This window comes from Papaver somniferum, chromosome 11 (genome assembly GCF_003573695.1).
Source record: "Papaver somniferum cultivar HN1 chromosome 11, ASM357369v1, whole genome shotgun sequence".
In the NCBI taxonomy this organism is placed as follows: Eukaryota; Viridiplantae; Streptophyta; class Magnoliopsida; order Ranunculales; family Papaveraceae; genus Papaver; species Papaver somniferum.
In genome coordinates, this window is record NC_039368.1 from 52586508 (window position 1) to 52600572 (window position 14065).

Sequence of the window (14065 nt, forward strand, 5' to 3'; positions counted from 1 at the left end):
ACAATTTCGACATGCATGAATACAGATTTACATCTAACACCAATAAACACCCATTTTTGAGTTTCTTATAAAAGACCTAAAAATTTCAGCTACAAGAAGAGCAAAAAGCAATCTGATTTTACTTGAGTACTAACCTTAATTCCATCCGAAATCATGATTATTATTCAAACCAAAATAAGATTTTTCTATCATCAACACCCACTCCCGACTGCCTATCAAATCCTCCCCTTTCTAGTTCCATCAACCATGGAACAGATATCAAAATCTCTTTGATCTATATCACAAGTTCCCTGATAGAAAATAGCTCAATCCCCATAAATTAAGTCACAACCAATTCCAGAGATTCTTTTATTCAGAGAAAGAAAGAAAAATTGCTACAGAAGAAGATGAAGTAAAACCAGAGGGAGAACCAACTCTCCCCGTTACTCTCGGTTTCTCAGTTTTTATGTTAACCCACCATAAGACACGTGCCTTGATGCATGTGGAGTTATTTAGGCACCCAAATTTGTGACTAGAGCAATTAGTTTCCCCTCCAAGAACAATTTTTTGGATTTTGGCAGACTCAGAGTCATGAAAGCATCCTAAGTTAGGTTTCTTCATCGCTACGAAATAAAATTCTTACACAAACGGGTTGAGTTAAACTCAATCAACACAAACGGGTTGAATTAAACCCGATAAAATGGTTTGGATCGTCACAGCTCAACCACATTCCAGTCTGAAGTTAACCTGTAGCGGCTTAATATAGTATGGTGTCCAAATTTGGACTAGGTCCCGCGGTTTTTCTGCATTTTCGGTTTCCTCGTTAACAGAACTTCGGGTGTCTGTGTTATTTCTTTTCCATATTATATTTTCTATATAATTAAAATATCACAGGTTGTGCATAGTTTAATCAATTGGTAAAGCCAACCTTTCGTTGTTGATTGAAATTGATTGACACTTGAACATTGGCTTTTGGTACCGTTCAAGTTGTTTCTCATAATAATCAGGCTCGCGGATTTCATTCTGTTTGATTTGCTGATTACATTGAGAAACAGAGATATAACTCTTGGATATATTTTCCTTGATTGAGTATGACTGTCTACTTGATTCTCTCGGAATTATATTGGAGTTAGTCCATACAAATTGCCTAAACGAAATATTGGGTGTGGTTGTTAGACCCACACTTTTTCAATAAGATTCGGGTCTTCAAAATTATCCATATTCCAAACCTATTTGAGGAGTAACTACGGTTAGCTTATTAACTGTGGTTAAGGGGTAAAGTTGGAAAAAAATGAAACTTAAGATTTATAAAAGGACAAAGAATTTTTTCTGTCAACTATGGTTGACTGAAACATTATCCTTCTATTAGGCTTGACCCAATCCTTTGGATTTCCTTGACAATTGCTATTTTATAAGGAGAATTAAATAAAACAAAAATTGTTAATTACTTGAAATCATCAAGCATATTAATGTGCACAATTTCTTCGTGTATATTGATGTACTCAGTATGAGGTTTACGGTGCTAATCGGGAAAGTGGTAATCTTATATACCATGTAGCTTAAACACGGATTAGAAAAAGAATTTTTAAACGCCGGATCAAAATTTGCTCGACCTCATAACATATAAGTTTTGGCTCCATCCCTAAAAACCCACAATATCTTGTTCTCGAGACTAATATTCTTCATCTGTTTGATGCATGGAAAAATATGTTCAGACTGAGAAGCAGTTGCATGAATTTTTTTCATCAACACAACTAACTTTCAACTCTAGAACTACAGAAATAAGAAAATTCTTATCCAAAAAATTTCAAGTGTCAAGAAAATTGAATTTCTTGTGTCGAGACATTGCTCGGTTTAAACCACGCACCGGCGTTGGTATGTCAAGCCAGTTGTCAAATTTAGATGCCAAAAAGCATTTTTGATCGAGTCTACTAAAGTCATCAATGTTATAATTGATGACTGAAGATTGAAGACTCACAAAGATATCTATGGAGAACTTCACTAAAGGTTAGTAACTAATACTTGATTCTCTTGTTTATTCTATAAACAAAGTGTTCACTCTTTGGAATAATTCTCATGACGGTAAATATACTCTTATATGTACACCCGAGGGGTATTTGAGCCTAAGACTTTAGTGAAAATAACTATTGACCTTGAAAAGGTCTCCATGTTACATTTAATGAAATTACGGAATCAATGTGTCAAGAATCACTTAATTCCAAGTTATAACGAAGAAGTTACGAGTGATTTACTTAAGCTGAAAAACGTGTGGCTAATGTTTGATTTCTTGAATATGAAATTGTACATGAAATTTTAGCAACATATCGCGTACTGAAACCGTAAATATGTGATTATAGGCTTATTTTAGTCAAGTACGTTTTTCCTTTCTTAGACAAGATGGATTTGTATTTAAGCAGCATTGATCATTCATTATAAATAGAGGTCTCATGTAACTACACGAACCATCCCTTGGAAAATTTTGTGTGTGTTGCTTAATGTTGTTTCCACATATGTGTTCCTCACGAACAAAAGTGAGATGTTAAAGACTTAACTTGGGGATCAAACTATCTTTTCTTTAATAGTTACGAAACCTATATATAGGTGATTCTTTACCATAAAACCAAAATCTGATAGATCAAGATATCCTTATAATGTTTCTGGTTGATCCTGTGAGGTAAAATCGATTAGGTTACGGAATGTGTAAACCCTAACTGTTGAGGAGCATCTTCTCAAGAGAATTAACGTATTGCTAAAAAAATCAAGAGCATCTATAGAAGAGAATTGGCGTTTTTCTAAAAGGTTTGCATGATCTATTCTTGAAGAAATCGATATTCTGCTAGGATTTTTACATGTGCATGAATACAACTTAAGCAGGTATTACATCTAGCTTGAAACATGGTAGTAGGTAGTTGGTGTAACATCTTAAATCAGTATGTGTTCAATATGGTCCACGTCTTAGGTCCATGGGTTTTTCTACAATATTTTACTTTACTTATTAACAAAAATTTCTGGTGCATATATTATTTCTTTTCCGCATTATATTGTTTTATCTTTACAGTTAACATATCACAAGTTGTACGTCATTAAACCTAGACAATATTAACTTGACTTTAAGAAACCTACAAGACTCGTTCTTGTTGAATTTGTGTCTTGAAATATAGATTACAAGACTTGTACTTGTTGGAATTTGGTTCGTGCACAGGTCGGTATATACTAGGTTTACCTTGTTAAAACAATTTGTATATAGTTTTGCAACCGAACATATAGACTCGTGTACAAGTATTTTCCATACAGTTTTCCAAACTAAAAATTTGGCGTGTAATAGTTACGCTCTTTTTTTTTTCTCGCACCAATCATTAAAGAAAAAAAGAACTTTCAGGAAGATTCGTCTCATTAGCCCACGAGACAACTCGTTGATAGAGAAATCCTCATCTTTCTGTACTTAATTATCCTTGTATAAATTTGATTATGCGTCCCTTATAGTTGTAAATAATCACAAACAACCATAATCATAGCTATAGAGAAGTTAATTTTTCAGCTGATGCCTTTGCCAAGCAAGCATGTTTTCTAGCTGAGGATATTTTTGAGTTTTATGAGGGTAGGCCAGGTTTTATTTCGTTTGTGGAATGTCCTGGAAGGGTTTTTTATCGCTTCAAATATGTTTTCTTGTGAATGGCCTCACGGCTAGTCACTAGGAAGGCCTAGTCCCTGTACAATTTTCGCTTTTTTAATTTTAATTGACCGAGTAAAAAAAAAGATCACAAACAACCATAAAAATACTACTCGAGTTAATATTAGTATTAAAATAAGGAGAAAAGTTAATCGTGATGTACGGTTATCATATGGAGTCCAATTCCAGTTTGTGTCATGCACAAGCCATAATTTGCTTAATAGTTGCAACTAGCTCTGGTTTCTTTTCTTGAAAAATCACTCTAATTTTTCGTATGAACTAGATGGTTGTTAGCGTACGACTTAACCAATCTTGTCCCTCAATGTCATCATCTTGATTGCTTCCTTAAATTCATTTAGCAAAGATTTTCTAGATAGTTATTAAAATTAGAATTAAGACTAGTCAAGCCAAATTACCTTAATGAAACTGCAACCAAATAATAAATGTCGCAAACTGTCCTATGCTTCTCACACATAACGCATATCTGACCTGCTCCGTGGATAAACCCATCCAGTCTATCACTTGTAGAATAATTGCACGCTTTCATATGGAGTATTTAATTCTAGGACAATAAGTTATCTCCCACAAGGTTTTCCAACCTTATTACCATTGCTATTAGTACCTCTTTGAGTATAAGACTTTTCTTAATTTTATGATGTTTGTTGTAAGTAGCTTTCAAAGTCAATTCCTCTTTTTTTTTTGTAGAAGTCCGTGCAATTTTATCTGTACAATTAGGATACACTCTCATTTGGAGAATAATCCCAGTAATAATACCTTTAAATAACACCTTTGAAGACCAGACAATTATCAGAATCACTAGCTTCAGCACTCTGAATAGGTGGCTCAGAAAATCTTGTTGCACATTTATGCTCCCAAATATTTGTTAAGGTGTCATTCCCAATATCCAAAAGGTATAGTCTATAAGAAAATGTTCGATAAATGCTCGGTTGAACCTCACAAGTTTTGTTATCTCAAGCTTGTTGTCAGTGTTAGTTGATCAAAATTATATCTTGATTTCTAGTATACTGAGTCAAGTCTCGGACTAGGTTATAATTTGGTAGTTGAGTATCATACATTACCCACGAAGATTGAAGATTTACGAAGACATTTAAACTTATTTTATCAGGTATGTGAAGACTAAACCATTAAATTATTTACTCGTTATCTTACTATTTCTCAAATTTTCAAGTAAAGGTTCAAAACAAACTATCTTAGATTTATTCGTGAACATAGGCGACCCTAGGTATTTGTCAGTTAGGGATATAGTTGTGATACCTAAGATTTCCTTAACCTTTCTTCGAATACCAGTTTCTGTTTTTTTTACTAAAGAATGCTCCCAATTTACTTAGATTAATAAGCAGACTCGATGCTAAACCAAACTTTTTAAACAATTTAACAAGATTTCGACAAGTTTTTTCATTAACTTTACAGAAGACTAAGCAGTCGTGAGCAAAAAACGATGGCTTAAATAAGGAGCCTTATGAACTATTTTGATACCTTTTATCAAACATGTGTTTTCAGCATGGAAAATAGTTCGGGAAAGCGCTTCCATATAAAACAGGAAAGATAAGGATTAACAGAACAGATTGGGTCTCCCTGTCTCAAACCTCTTGTAGGTTTATAGAATTTCGTGGGAGACCCATTTAACATAACAAATAACGATGTTGTCGAGATACACTGGTGTACCAAGTTACACCATTAATTGTTGAAACCCATTTTAGTCATGACTTGAATTAAAAAATCCCATTCGACTTTGTCGAATGCTTTAGACATATATCAATTTTTTGTCCCATGAATCTGTTCTTAGATTTGGAGTTTTTCATCTTGTGTATTATTTCATGAGCTAATGTTATGTTCTCCGATATCTTCCCTCCAGGAATGAAGGAAGATTGATAAGGCGAAACAATTTAACCAAGAAAACCTTTCATTCTTCCTGCCATCAATTTAGAGATAAATTTATAAAAGTATTTGATAAAGCTACATATCTGAACTCCAAAGAAGTTGTGGGATTCAGAGTCTCGGGAATTAAAGAGATGAAAGAGGCATTCATCTCTTTAGAAATATGACCAGTTTCAAAAAACGTTTGTACCATTATTGTTAGATCAGTTCCGATGATTTCCAAATTTTGTTGAAACAAAGTGAGAGGAAATCTACTGGTCCTGGGCTTTTATCAGGGTCCATAGAGAACAAAGTCTTCTTTATTTCACTCTCTAAAGGTGAGGCACAAAGCATATCATTATCAGTTTGATTAACACTAGTAGAGATAAGGTTTATCAAATTCTGGTCAATTTCAGGTTTTACAGTAGTAGTAATTTTAAGAAAATGTTGAGTAATGCAATCTGCTATCTCCTCTTTAGTATTAAGCCGGACATTTTCGTCATTTTCTATTGTATCTATTTTATTTCTTCTAAATCTCTCTTTAGCTTTTGTATGAAATTATCTTGTATTTTTATCCCCCAAGGCTATATTCTGATCCCTACTTTTGTCTTTCCAAAACATTTCTTTGATTGCGTACCACTTAAAAAGGTCATTTCTTTGATTTGAAGCAACTCTTAGGATGTAAAGGACGTCATCTAAGGGAATTGATTGCATAGAGACTTCCAAGGTTCAAGAGACGTAAAGAGAGCGGATGCAACTGAGTTGCTTTGGTGGTGGATTCAGTCTCAACTATATTACAGTCTGAAGTCTGATAGTATGGTAGTATCTGTAGCGGCTTACTACAGTTTGGTATTCAAATTTGGACGAGGTACCGGGGTTTTTCTGCAGTTGCGGTTTCCTCGTTAACAAAACTTCTGGTGTCTTGTGTTTTTATTTTTCCGTACTGTATTGTTTATCTTTATAATTGTATTTACGCAAGTAGTTTGTATTCGATCTTATTAGATACGTCCATCTAATTGTAATCGATTATGAGACTTGTTTCTTGTAGAATTCGTATCTTAAAATATAGATAACAGGTGTATTATTTGGTAAAATTCGTATCTAATTGTGATTGAATTATTTGGATACGAATTGATTGATCTTGGATATTGATTTTTGGGATCGTCCAAGTATTTTTCTTAACGATCGGGTTCACAGACCCTTTCGTCTATATACATACTGATTGAGAGGAGATAAAGATATAAACTTTATATACATATTTGTTAGAGCATGCGTTGCTATTTTTTATTTTTTTTAAGCCTAACGAAAATGCCACTCCCCCACACTTAAACGTTACATTGTCCTCAATGTAATTGAGTCATCCAACGTAGAAATTAAGATGGGAAATTCAAGCAAAGAAATAAAAGATAGAGGAAAGAAAACAAATATGATGGGTTGACTCTCATGAAGCGAAATCGTACGGGTTGACTCCCATAAAGCATAATCTTTGTGTATCTTCTCTCTCGAACAAGGTGATGATACACTAAATTAAGCTGCAAAGCATATATATACAATCTGAAAAGTTGGGGATCAATCCAACAAATCAGGTTAGTTGAAAAGATGACCCTGCAATAATAATATTGATTAGTACCCAGAGAGCGAAAAATGAATTCAGTCTTATTCGGAAAACAATTTGAACCTTCCTCATTGTATGTGGTTATCTGAAGTAAATCTGAATCACGGATAATGAGTAAAGATTGTTTAGAGAATTCAACAATCATTGTACACTCTAAATCTGGTTCTAAGTCCGAGGAAATAGCTTCCTTTGCTGAATTGCTTATATTATTTATTGGAGACCGCAATGCATTGACAATGTCAATAAGCATGGGTTCTTTGGAGTCTGCAAAATGGTCTAAACAAACTGAGATTGGTTCAAAATCAGCAATACCAGTATCAACTTGTTTAACATTCATATGAGCAATTAGAAGATCATAAGATGGGCCAGCAGCACATGAGCTCAATGGAGCAACAATATCATGAATAATCGACTCATCGACTAAGTGATTTATAGGAATCTCACTATTCAAATGACTAGAAGGTACCTCATTATGAATGTCTACTGTCTCTAAGTCGTTAGAATCAACAATAGTATCCTCTGTATAAACAGGTTCCTCTAAATCATCATCTGCATATAACTCTTGGCATGCCATAATTCTCAACCTTTGCTCCAAACTGAGCGATGTATGCTTGTAATACTTCTCATATATCGTTAAAGGCGATTCTTCACTTACTACATGTGGAGCAAAAACTCCATACCGTTTCCTATGCATATATTCACCAAGCGTCATCTCAGATGAGGTTGCCTGATAATTTGAATTTCTACGCTTATATTCCGCCAATGTCATATTAGGTGACGTCTCCTGAGAAAAAGTCATCATCCTCAAAAAGGTACCTGAAACAAAATTCTAAAAAAGAAAACAAGTCAAAAGGAAAAAGAAATCCTTAAATAAAAATACTGTACAAAAATAAAAAAAAACCTAACTATTTACAAAATCAAAAATACTAATCACAATATTCCTCAGCCGCTCCCCGGCAGCGACGTCAAAAATTGATAGGATCCCGAGATGCCTATTTATATAATAACCGCAATTGCACGGTGTCTAACAAGTAAACAGAGGCAAGTACGGGTCGAACCCACAGGGAGCGTGGAAATACTCTAATCAATATCTCTAATGAATTAACCAGAAATGATTTTTGGGATTTTAGAATTCAATTTGAAACAATAAAAATAAAAAAAAATAATTAACAAAATGCAATGAGAGAGTGTCGGTAACCAGTGTCTACGGATTCCACCATTATTTCTATTTGATGCCGAAAATGATTCATAATTCTAAATACGCGTCTATATCTTTGTTCTATTGCAACACCTATTATCGGTGTATTTTCTCTAATATAACTTGCATCTCTTAAGCATAACCCATCAAAGTCTCCAAAGCATGGCTTATCAAATTATAATGGCAAGCAAATCATTGAAACTACGTATTTATGCATTTACGATTATTATTTGCGTCGTCTAAGTATAACCCATCAAATGATTTAACCTAATCATGGATTATCAAATACTATAACAAATAAAATTGCAAAACCATATAAATCTATGCACTTAGGCTATTGTAGTACAAAGCCGATGAAGCAACAACAATTATTTTATAGAAAATCAATAGAGCGTAAAGATAAAATTATTTGAATCAATTCATAATTACCTAAAACCAAATATTATCAATTTATTCATGGTCTATTGCTAGAAATGGTTTCCACCGAAGAACCCTAGTTATGAAATTTAACAAATCATGGAGATGGATTTCTTAAAACCCATAAAAATAAATTACTAGGAAAATGAAAATAAACCAATCGACTGTGCGTCACCACAATCGAATCGCCTCTTCTCATTTCCCTTGTTTTCTGCTCCAAGCCTTCACTGAACTTCACAGTAGCACCGGCGGCGGCCTCCTCTTCTCCTTATGTTCATCGGCTTCTCTAGCCTCCAAACCGGTCTCCCAAAACAGTCATCAGAACCCCCCTTTTTCTTCTTCACAATACAGAAAATATATACCAAATAAAGGCGTGTCGTCATTCTCTTAATTAACCTTAATTGAAACTTGCATGGTGGTCATCAATGTGATCTCCCCATATATATTCTTCTTCATTTTGCTTGCATGCATATTTGGTAGACTTAAAAAGAATCCCATGGGTGAGAAAGCAAAATCTTTTTAATTCATTTTTCTCCCTCCAATAAGATACACGTGGACCCATTTATTTGTTCTAATATTCCACTACCTAACAAGATTTACTTAACAACTAATGCCTTTTCAACTTCCCAAAACTGGATGTGTAAATATGCGACGACACATGGCATAGTAACCCACTATAATGTTTTCTGCTTGCAATTTGCTGAAAATCACACGACTGTTCTTCTGAGCCCCACAAAATCATGATTCAGGGGAAAGCATGTGTACGTGTTTGACCTCCTTGTTTTTAATTAGACCGTCCCACTTGTGTATCATCCCTTCTCTGTCTCGTTTTGGTGTCTCGGGTAACCTTGCTGGGGGGTTTTTTGTGGAAAGCACTGTTTTAGTTTCACATTTCTCCATTTATTTTTGGATGGTTGGATTTAATTCTACTTTCTACAAAAGCATTAAAATAATATTATTAGCAACAATATCGAGTCCTAACTAATATAAATATGGATACAAAATGTAGCACATACGTGCTTATCAGATACCTAAAGGAAACTTTGAAAATCGCTTTCATATCCTGAAGGTTCAAGGGAGAATAGGAGGACCCATTTTGCATCTTATTACACAAACATGTAATGGGATAACTTGTGATGGTACAAGGAGTCCAAACTCATAGATTTCAACCTAGGCTATGAGATTGAGAATGAAGATAAATTTTTTTTTGCAATGTTTTGAAAATCATCCGGTCATCGAATCGTAAAAATCACTAGGTCAGGGTTAAGTGGTTCCACTAATGGTTCAACCCGGGTTCACTAGGTCCATATATAAAGGTACTTACTATTCATAACCAGTATATTGGTAATTCCCCTAACTTTAAAGTTTTATTTGAATCTTAAAGCATTTTTTCTTCGTCCACCCCTCTCCCTAACGACATAACCTAGAACAACATCCTCTCTGCTTCATCCTTTTCATATGATCACACTTTTTGCAACCACTATCTCTCAGTTAGAACCATAATTTAAATGAAAAATTATATATATGAAATGATATATAACGAAGTTAAAAATGAAATTTTTTTATTTTATTTTATTTTATTGAAAGATGTCTTCTTCTTTTTTTCTGGACCATGGGTTTTGTTTCATACTTTCGTCATGAGCTCTAATTGTTTCAAACTGATGCTTTACAGAATATTTACAACATAAAAATAGCAGATATACTTTTATAGGTTTTATGGAAGATTTACAACATGGTGAAATTGGAGATTTAAGTATTCAACTTTCGATTTTTCATCATAGGTTTTATGATATTTTGGTTCTTTTATAAGTTTGTCTTCCTGTTGAGTGATATTTTAATGAAAATACGAAATGAAGATGATTAATAGGTTGATTGAGTGCTTGAATGGTTTGTTCGAACATTTGGATGACTTGATTAAAGATATAGAAAGAAGGAAAAAAAATGGATTTTATACTTTGTAAAATAATTGGGCCGAACCTGTTCGGACCGCATTGGGTTACTTGTTTCACCGGCTGAACCGACGGGTCAACCAAATTTTCAAGAAATTAAATGGTTTGTAACAAAATCACTGGGTCAACATTGAATCATATCAGAAAGGTGACTGGTTCACCAGTCCTACCGACCCGTCTGGTCCAGTTCTCAGAACACCGGTTTTGTGTTTAAGCTAAATAATTTTAGAAATATAATACACCATTCTTTTATTTTCATCCATATATATTACTCCCTCCGTCCATCTAAGGATGATCAATTTCAAGTTTGCACAAATCTTAAGGCAAAACTGAAAAAAGGAAATTTTTAAGTACTTTTTCCAATTATATCCTTATGGATAACAATTAATAAAATTTAGAAATAACACATCTCTCAAACTAAGCCAATGATATTTGTAAATTACAGTTGAAAAGCATTTAAAACACCTATGTAACGAATATAAACATGACTATTGAATTATAGGATTATACTAATATTTAATAATTTTAAAAAATAATAATAATAATTCATTTAAGGTAATTCTCAATCCCTCTGAAATACCATCCCGGATTCAATTAATTTTATTCCCCTCTTATATCCTGCATAGATACACCCCTAAATGTTTTATTGAAGAAAGATCGGGCAACTGACAAAGATGCAAGTGGAAACCATCAATCAGGAAATGAAACAGTAGAGGGAACCTAATGGGTGTTACAGTATGGTCCAGAAAATGTTAGAACATTCTGCACAAGCACTAATCTCTCCATCCAATAAATGCTTGTTGTAAGAAGATAGGGTATAGTCATTATACTGCTGTAATAAGAGTGCTTAATTCAGGTGGCCTACTACCATCAATACCTAAAACTTAATGGAGGTATGCAACAAACACCCATAAGATACACCACCCACCATTCCTGCAACAGCTATTGAAACCCAAGCTTTGTCAGTTAACAATTCAATAGTTCTCAGTGGTGTAAAGAGTTTCCCTAAAGGCACTGCATGTTGGAGAGACGGTTTTCGAGCACAACATCTTTTAGACGCATTCAGCTGCGCTGCTACTGATGACGCACATGATTTATCATCCCCCATCACGATTGTTATCAACCTATGGCTAACTGGCGCTTTTCCAAATGCACTAGGTGAGCAAGTGCACCCCTCACTCCATTACTTAAACCAGGTGGTGATGTCATGCCAATATCTGTTGGAACCATTCGGAGGAGGCTCGTCTCTAAATTAGCTACCGCTGCTGTGATTATTTGGGTGATTTTCAACTTGGTGTGGGCATTTCTTGCGATGGAGAGAGAATTCTACATTCAGTTAATCACCTGCTTGAATGTAAAGGAATTCACAACAACATGTCCATGGTTCTGGTGAATTTCAGCAATGCCTTTAATTTGGTGAGTAGAACTGCTATGATTTCTGAGACTAGGAAATAATGTCCTACTATTTCTAGGTGGATTGAATTCTTCTACACTAAACCGGCATGCCTGTATTATAACGACAATACTCTTTCATCTTCTCAAAGTGTGCAACAAGGGGACCTCTTGAGCCATTGTTGTTTGTGTTTACTCTTCATCCCCTTGCAAATAAAATAAACAACCCCTATAACTTGGATATACATGCATGATATTTATACGATGGCACGTTTATTGGCGACACCGAAGAGGTTTCTAAAGCCCTCAAAATTATTCAGTCAGAAGGTCCCTCTTAAGGCTTACATCTCAACACTTCTAAAACTGAGTTATTATGGCCTACATGTGACCCCTACAATGTAGTTCAATTGGGTTATTTCCGACCAACATTAGAAGACCTGTGAATGGTGTCAAGTTTCTCAGTAGTCCGATTACTCTTGACACGCAATTCTGTAGTCAGCAAGTGTTGGAACTTATACATAAGATCGTTAAACTTATGTCTTCAGTTCGTAAATTACAAGACCCCAAAAGTGATTTGCTCCTCCTTCGCAGTTGTACCGGGGCTTCTCGATTGTATTTCTCCATGTGAAAAACAAGACCAACTTTTGTTTAGCAAGTGCAGTTAATATTTGATAATCATCTATTCCAATATTTGTAGCAGCTAATAACAGTTGATGGGACGGGTTTTGGGCCTCTGCAATAGCGTTTAGCTTAAAAACCCTTAAGAGACGGTGGGGTCGGTATTTATAGTATGTCTGGTACTATCCCCTACAGTTTCTTAGCTTCATGGGACCAAACTAAACCCTTAAAAAGATTCCCTACCAGGCCAATATTACTGATAATTGCTCCACTTTTCAAATTATGTTGGACGACATGTATATGGTTTACCCTCTTCTTTCAGCCTCAACGACACTACCCCATCTCATGAGTATTCTGGCAGTCAAACACTTGGAAGCTGCAAAAAAAGATTTTCCTACTAAATTAAACATGCACAAGACTACCTTTTGGCATGTCCTATTAGCAGGCTTAATCAAAATATTGGACCACGCCAATTTAGCTCGGTCCAATGTTATCGTTTTGGAATCCCAATTTTTGAAGCTGGTAGCCTATGTTTTAGTTGCAATAGGAAAATGGATATTTTTAGTGATCATGTCTTGCACTGTGCTAGCAATGTAGGTCAAAAATTTCGCCATGATCTTGTACGAGATACCTTGATGGATGCATATTTTAGAACTGGAGTCTTGCTAGGAAAGAGGTTGCTTTAGGCTTCTTTTCTGAAATGGTTTTGATTTGAGACCAGCAGATATTCTTGTTTACAATTGGGAGGGTGGTAAAGATATTTGTTTTGACATCACAAGGGTTTCCACTTTCACTGGTGGTGGTGTTCGTGCCTTCACGCCTGGCCAAGATGTCTCTAGTGCGGTTTCTCATAAGTGAAACAAATATTTGAATATATATACAATCCATGGTTATAATTTAACGTCCTAGACTTCTCCTAGTGAGCTTTGTTAATACCTAGTGACCTTTTTGAAGAGATTGAAGAATTGCATTGCGAGTAAAGTAGGTAATTACTATGGCTTGTTATTCAAAAAGGGGCTGGTGCCCAGCTTGTTGCTAGGTTACAACCAACTCTTTGTACTCCTCTTTCAGTTAATAAAATCATCATTGTTCTTTAAAAAAAAAGGTAATTTAAGAAATATGCCTTGTTTATTTATATAGGTCAACTATTACATTGTAGAGTGGTTCTCGAAAGATATGAAAGATCTACCCCCAAGCCATACATACGGCTTTCATCGAATACGGATTTCCACATAATTCTATATGTATTTATGAGATCGAGTAAGGTCATTTTTGGAGGGACAGAGGGAGTAGTTAACTAGATTTTTTGTGATATACAACCGTGAATAACACCTTCGCATTAATGACAA